This window comes from Nicotiana attenuata, unplaced genomic scaffold (assembly GCF_001879085.1).
Source record: "Nicotiana attenuata strain UT unplaced genomic scaffold, NIATTr2, whole genome shotgun sequence".
Classification (NCBI taxonomy): domain Eukaryota; kingdom Viridiplantae; phylum Streptophyta; class Magnoliopsida; order Solanales; family Solanaceae; genus Nicotiana; species Nicotiana attenuata.
The window spans coordinates 300,073-308,295 of record NW_017671104.1 but is presented as its reverse complement, the minus strand read 5'-3'; positions in this window follow the sequence as shown (position 1 = coordinate 308,295).

Below are 8,223 nucleotides of genomic sequence, written 5' to 3'. Positions count from 1 at the left end.
CCGACCCAAAAGCAGGTAAAAGCTGCTCCGACCCTCTCTTGCTACTTAATTAGTAGTGCGGAGTAGACCGCGATCACTTTTTGGCGCCGTTGCCGGGGAGCTAACGGTTTTGGCTATCTATCTAGATAGATTTGTGTTTTGTTCTTCTTTCCTTCTTTGTTACTAATTTGTTTGTGTCAATACAACAGGTTCAAAATGGCATTAAATGCTAATGACCCTCTTTGAAACGTGAATGCGGGGGAGGAGGTAGATGACAATGGAGGTGAAGAGGTGCCTCTTGTACCTTAAGGACAACGTAGAGGCCGCCAGGCCAATGCCAATGACAATATTCCAGACCCTCCTCCGCCACCTCCAAGAGTGGCTCCTAGAGTTCTTCCCAACCAAGGCTATGCAAGTGCTATTGTTCCGCCCCGGATCCAGGCGGGCAATTTTCAAATAACCAACGTGATGCTGACATTATTGGCACATCGTGGGTATTTCACAGGTGCTCCCACTCAGAATGCGTACAAACATCTCAAGGGGTTCATGGATAACTGTTGGGGGAGCAACCAGACCAATGTGTCCGAAGATGCACTTCGATTGAGGCTTTTCCCATTCTCACTTAGGGGGAAAGCATTGGATTGGCTTGAGTGACTTCCCAACCATTCCATCACAACTTGGGATGAGTTGGCGGATAAGTTCATTGCTAAATGTTTCTCATCGGGGCATATGGCAGCACTAAGGGATGAGATCTTAGCCTTCAAGTAGGAGCCTACTGAACCATTGCACGAGATTTGGGAGCTATACAGAACTATGGTGAAGGAATGCCCCAATAATGATATGACAGAGGCAATGATACAACAGACCTTCTATCGGGGCATCAATACAACAAATTAGTGCATAGTGAATCAATTGGCTGGGGAAATTTCATGAAGCTGCCTTATGATGAAGCTTGTGCTAGTATTGATGAAATGGCTGACACATCCTCCGCTTTGCAAAGTAGAGCCAATGTGCCGCAGGGTGACCCCACGGTCACTCATTTGCATAAAGAACTACATGACCATTGTCAGGCTATAGCAGAACTTACAACAACAATGAACCAACTAGCAAAGGCACAGTTGCAACAAGTTCAGAATCCTCGCCAAGTAAATGCTATGGAGGGTGTTAACATGCTTGTGAAAAATAGAAGACAGAGAGGTCAACAGAACCAAGGGAATTCAGATCAGTTTGACAATGATTGTGGTGGATTCCAAGAAGATTGTTATGATGGGCAAAACGAAGAGGTGCAATATGTGAATAATTACCAAGGACAAAGAGGAAATTCTTCCAACCAACAACAACAATGGCGATCCCAGGGCAATTGGGGTAACCAACAGCAAGGCAATAATAACTGGAACAATCAACAACAAGGGAACAACAATTAGGGAAATCAAAATAACAACCGAAAAAATCAGGGAAACTGGGGCAACAACAACAACTCGGGTGGAAACAACAACAACCAAGGTGGATGGAAAAATAACCAAGGAAATCTGGGCCAGGCTTTCAAAGGCCCCCAATGTACCAACAACCGAGCAACCCACCACTTTTTCCATTCCAAGGTCCTAGTACATCCAACAATGAAATGGGTAGAATTGAAATGATTCGAAGAGACGATGAAAAAGAATGCGGACTCCGATGTGTAACTGGCTTCTCATAATACTTCAATTAGGAATTTGGAGGTCCAGCTAGGATAAATCCTCAGTCTTTAAACACACGCCCTAAGGGTGCTCTACCAAGTGATACGGTAGTGAACCCAAAGGGAGGGAACAATCATGTTATGGCTGTGACCACTAGGAGTGGACGAGGCGGTGATGTGAATGCCTCCAAACAAAAGCAAGTTTTGGGTGAAGAAGTTAAGTTGCAAGAAGATGAAATTCCTTTGGTGGTTGAGAATGTGGTTGATAAAAATGTGAATGATGAAGTGAGGATCAATATTCAAGATGTCAAGGTGGAAACACAAAGTGACGTGAACCCGTCTAGGGAGCACGTAATTGACATGCCGGAGCCGGTTGTGCCAAAAGCCAAGGCACCCTTGCCTAGGCCACCTCCCCTCTTATCCTCAGAGGCTAGCCAAGCAAAAAAATGAGAATCAATTCAAAAAGTTCATTGACATGATGAAGAGCTTATCCATTAATGTTCCTTTGGTAGAAGCTTTAGAGCAGATGCCTGGCTATGCTAAATTCATGAAAGATTTGGTGACAAAGAAAAGATCCATGGACTGTGAAACTATCAAGATGACCCACCAAGTTAGTGCTATAGTACATTCAATGGCTCCGAAATTAGAGGATCCCGGTGCTTTCACTATCCCCTGCACTATAGGGAGTGCAGACTTTGCTAAAGCTTTCTGTGATCTTGGGGCAAACATCAACTTAATGCCCTACTCAGTTTTCAAGACTTTGGGTATTGGGCCACCGAGGCCAACTTCCATGCGATTGTAAATGGCAGACAGATCAATGAAGTGACCATTGGGTATTGTTGGTGATGTGCTCGTCCGGGTGGACAAATTTATCTTGCCAGCTGATTTTGTGATCTTGGATTGTGAGGTAGATTATGAGGTCCTGATTATATTAGGGAGACCTTTCCTTGCTACAGGGAAGGCTCCAGTAGATGTGGAAGCAGGGGAACTCACTTTTAGGGTGGGTGATGAAAAGGTCGTTTTTCATGTGTGCAAGTCAATGAAGCAGCCCAATTTTACAGAAGTATGTTCATTTGTGGATCTTGTCACGGCTGTGATAATTGATGATACTAGTGCAATGATCAATGTTGAGGGCCCTTTGGAGGCCGTATTTTTGAATCTTGATGTCAATGATGATGCGGACCGAGTGGAGTGCGTGAATTCTTTACATGGAATGGTCTCTTATTCTTATGAGCCTAGGAAACTCTCTTTCGATCTTGAAAATAGAAAGACTCCTCCAACGAAGCCTTCAATTGAGGAACCCCCGGTATTTGAGTTGAAGCCATTACCTCCACACCTCAGGTATGAATTCTTGGGATCTAATTCAACTTTACTAGTTATTCTTTCCTCTTGTCTTACTAACATGCAAGTAGATGCCACATTGGCGGTGCTTAAAAAGCGGAAAAAGGCAATTGGATGGACTCTAGCTGATACTCGAGGAATAAGCCCCGCCTTCTGTACGCACAAGATTATTCTAGAAGATGATGCAAAACCCTCCTTGGAACATCAAAGGAGGTTGAACGAGGCAATGCAGGAAGTTGTGAAAAAAGAGATGATCAAGTGGTTAGATGCCGGTGTGGTGTATCCTATATCTGACAGCTCATGGACTTCTCCGATGCAATGTGTGCCAAAGAAGGGTGGTATGACCGTGGTGACCAATGCTAATAATGAACTTATTCCAACCCGGACAGCGACCAGATGGAGGGTGTGCATGGACTACCGCATGCTGAACAAGGTGACCCGCAAGGATCATTTCCCATTGCCTTTCCTGGACCAGATGCTTGATCGTCTTGCTGGGCGTGCCTTCTATTGTTTCTTGGATGGTTATTCAGGGTACAATCAAATTTTGATAGCTCCCGAGGTTCAGGAAAAGACAACCTTTACTTGTCCATATGGCGCCTTTGCTTTCTCTCAGATGCCCTTTAGGTTGTGCAATGCACCGGCAACATTCCAACGGTGTATGATGGCTATTTTCACCGATATGGTGGAAGATATTTTGGAGGTGTTCATGGATGACTTCAGTGTTGTGGGAGATTTATTCGACGAGTGTTTGAACAATTTGGATAGAGTGTTGGCCCGGTGTGAAGACACCAATCTTGTGCTAAATTTGGAAAAATGCCACTTCATGGTTGAGGAGGGCATAGTTTTGGGTCATAAAATTTCCAAGAATGGTATTGAGGTTGACAAAGCCAAAATTGAGGTGATTTCAAGATTTCCTCCCCCCCCACTTCTGTCAAGGGGGTTAGAAGTTTTCTTGGACATGCGGGGTTCTACCGGCGATTTATCAAGGACTTTTCGAAGGTAGTTAATCCTTTGTGTAATTTGCTAGAAAAGGATACAAAGCTTGTGTTTGATGAGGGATGTATGCAAGCCTTTCAACTTCTCAAGCATAAGTTGACCACCACCCCGATCATTACCGCACCCAATTGGAGCTTGCCTTTCGAGCTCATGTGCGACGTGAGTGATGTTGCGGTTGGGGCAATTTTGGGTCAAAGAGTGAACAAAATGTTTCATCCGGTGTACTATGCGAGCAAGACAATGAATGAAGCTCAAAGGAACTACACGGTGACTGAGAAAGAATTGTTGGCTATTATGTTCGCAATGGAAAAATTTCGGCCATATCTTATGGGAGCCAAAGTCATAGTGCACACCAATCATGCAACTCTTAGATACTTGATGACAAAGAAAGACTCCTAAGCTAGACTGATGCGATGGGTCTTATTACTTCAAGAGTTTGATTTGGAGATTGTGGACCGGAAAGGTAGCGAAAACCAAGTGGAGGATCATTTGTCCTGCTTGGAGGAAGAAGGAAGGCCGTGTGATGTCCTAGAGATCAATGATGCATTTCCCGATGAGCAACTACTTTCTGTGTCGATGAGTGATATGCCATGGTTTGCGGATATTGCTAATTACCTTATGACAGGCATCATCCCGTGTGATCTCTCTTCTAATCAAAGGAAGAAGCTCAAACGGGATAGTCTGGACTTCTATTGGGATGAGCCATACTTGTTCAAGATTTGCACCGACGGAGTGATCCGGAGGTGTGTACCTGAGGAGGAGAAATCTAGCATTCTAGAGGCTTGTCATTCCTCCCCCTATGGTGGCCATCATGGAGGGGCGAGGACAGCTTCAAAAGTTCTAAGTTGTGGATTTTATTGGCCAACTGTGTACAAAGATGCAAGTGATTTAGTGAAAAGGTGTGTCCAATGTCAAAGAGCGGGCGGTATTTCGAAGAAAGATGAGATGCCTTTAAACACCATTCTAGAAGTGGATATCTTTGATGTATGGGGTATCGATTTCATGGGCCCATTTGTAAGATCGTGCGGAAATACCTACATTCTTTTAGCGATTGACTATGTCTCAAAATGGGTTGAGGCTGTGCCTTTGCCCAACAATGAATCTAGGAGTGTGGTTGCATTTCTAAAGAAGAGCATTTTCACAAGGTTTGGCACTCCTCGTGCAATTATTAGTGATGGAGGATCGCATTTTTGCAATAGAGATTTTAACACCTTGATTGCCAAGTATGGTGTCAACCACAAAGTGTCTACTCCGTATCACCCCCAAGCAAGTGGCCAGGTTGAAGTGTCCAACAGGGAAATCAAGAATATTCTGTCTAAAACAGTTAAAGCCAATAGGACCAATTGGTCTAAAAAGTTGGATCATGCTCTATGGGCTTGCCGAACTGCTTACAAGACTCCAATTGGTATGTCACTGTACCGGTTGGTGTTTGGGAAAGCATGTCATCTACCAGTGGAGTTAGAGCATAAGGCCATATGGTCCTTGAAGAAGTTGAATCTTGATTGGGATATAGCTACTAATCTTCGGGTGGAGCAACTCAATGAACTTGACGAATTTAGGTTCCATGCCTACTCTAGTTCGTCCTTGTACAAGGACAAGATGAAATACCTTCATGACAAATATGCTCGTGGCAAAGTGTTTAGAGTAGGTGATTTGGTGCTCTTGTTCAACTCTCGGTTACGGTTGTTTACGGGAAAGCTAAAGTTAAAGTGGAGCGGACCATTTGAAGTAGTGTGTGTGACCCCGTTTGGTGCCCTTGATTTAAAGAACAAAAGTGGGGAAGTTTTTAGAGGGAATGGGCATAGGGTCAAGCATTATCTTGGAAAAATTGATGACAACCACGTGGTGGCCTCCTTCATTTCAAATGATGTGATGGTAACTTACGTCGTGCCGCGACGTTAAATCAGGCGATTCTTGGGAGGCAACCCATGTGTTTTTCTTCTTGTTTTTATTTGATTTTCACTGTAGTATAGGATTGATTTTTGGGTTAACTGGTTGTGAGATGTTACAGGATTGTGTTGATGCAGTGCAGGACATAGTGGAAAAAGTGAGCTGGTCTCTGAAGTTGTCAGTGCGGCCGCAGTCCATTCTGTGCGGACCGCACTGAAGAAAGAGTAAAAATACAACTCTCTGAAGTTTGCCACTGCGGCCGCACTACATTTTGTGCGGTCCGCAATAGACCTCTGCAGCCGTAGTCCATTTTGTGCGGACCGCAGAGCGTTGCCTTCTCAATCTTTGAATCAAGTTATGCAGTGCGGACCGCGGTCCATTTTGTGCGGTCCGCACTGGTTGGTGAGACTGGGCCCCAGGTCCTTTTCTATAAATAGGGCCCAAGGCCCACCTTTTACTCTTTTCGAACCTTTAATTCTCAGAACCCTAAAACTACTGTTCATCATCTCTTTTGCTTGCAATCAACTGCTTGCACTTGTTATTCTTTATTAACTCTCACATCTGGTGCCATTACTTGCCTTTTAATTGTTCAATTTTGTTAATTTTCTTTTAATTTTTCTTTTTCTTGTCTTTCACTCTGTTCTTCCCGTAGTTTCTTCATTAGAGTTGTTAATTTTTGGACTAAAATAGACATAGATAGTTAAAATCAATGGGTAATCATGTAGGGACACTACTTGGGTGAAAAATTGGACCCAAAATCAAAATATGTGAAACCCTAAGTTAGTGCCACAGCAGGGCACCCTGTGCGGACCATGGTCGTTTTTGTGCGGTCCGCAGTACCACTTTGTGCGGGCCGCATTATGAAATTGTGATTGCTGAACTTCAGGCACTGCGGCCGCACTACATTTTGTGCGGAACGCAGTGGCCCCAGTACGACCGCGATTGATTTTGTGCGGTCCGCACTGCCTATATACAGAGAGTGGGTAGTCTGAACCCCACCTGTGTGCGGACCGCGGTTGACTTTGTGCGGTCCGCGATGACCCCAGTGCGGCCGCATACTATTTTGTGCGGTCCGCACTGTGTGACTTCTGCAACATTTCTGCAATTTTTCTTGCCTGATTCTGCTACTCTGTTCTTAACTGCTGCAACTGACACTAACAAGTCAATTGAATTGTGTTTGTAGACAATGGTGAAACAAAGAGGTAAACAACCGGGCAGAGGAGAATCCTCCCGGGAGGGAAGCAGAAAATGATAAAACTGACTCCTCAAGCCCGGCAAAATATTAAAAGGACAAGAAAGCTAATTAAAGCTGCTGATAGAGCTGCTTCCCAATCCTCGGGGAGTGAGTACGAGCCTTCTTGGAGATATCTTCAGACTCAGTACCAACACACATCCCTGACTGGCTGGAGAGGTTCAGGCTAAGAGACACACCTCCAGCATCTCCCATTGCCCAAGCATCAGTGAACATTTCTTCTTGGTCGTCTGAGGACTCAGGTGAAGGTAGTGGGGAATACTCCACCTCTCCCACAACTTCATTATCCGGAGAGGGTGCAGTAGGTGCTGAGGAGGAAGTAGGTGGAGAAGGAGGTGAACCACAGGTGGGGGGCATTGCTAGAACGAGAAAGTCGAAGGTTTGGCAAGATAGATTTGTTAGTGAGGTGGCGTACCACAAATTCCAGGAATGGTGGCCGGTGAGGAAGTTGATCCCGGAGAGGAGTTTCATAGATAGAGACTTGCTACCTCATAATCCCAATGTGAGGAGGCAGTTTAGGGAGAGAGTTGGCTGGGTGCACTTTTTGTCCAGCTGTGTAGATGCCAATGAGCACTTGGTCAAAGAATTCTACGCCAATGTGGCCCGCATCAAAAAGGGTCAAAGGTGACCAAGGTGCGAAACTTGAAGGTATGTTTGACGGGAAGACAATCAACGATTACCTTGGCTTTGATGAGGAGGATGAGACACTGTATATGGCTAAGATGGAAATGGGTGAAGAGGTTCGTCCCTGGTTGGCACAGTACCTGGCAATCCCAGGTACCACCCCCGATTAGTTGACTGCGGGCGTCAAGATTCTGAGGCATAGTTTGAACTTCGAGGCAAAACGGTGGGAAACGTTTGCGTGCAGCAGACTGGACCCGACTACTCATGACAACACCCTCCCTCTTCACTGGACAGTGTAGGTGGCTTCGATCATGGCGGGGTACCCAATCAATGTGGGGAATGTGATGTCGAGGATTATCTCAATTGTGGGTGCCGAGCATGACAGAAACTACCCGTTCCCCAATTTTCTCACCATGTACTTCAGGGATCTGAAAGTGGAAAAGAGGCCCTTCAACATCAAGGTGAA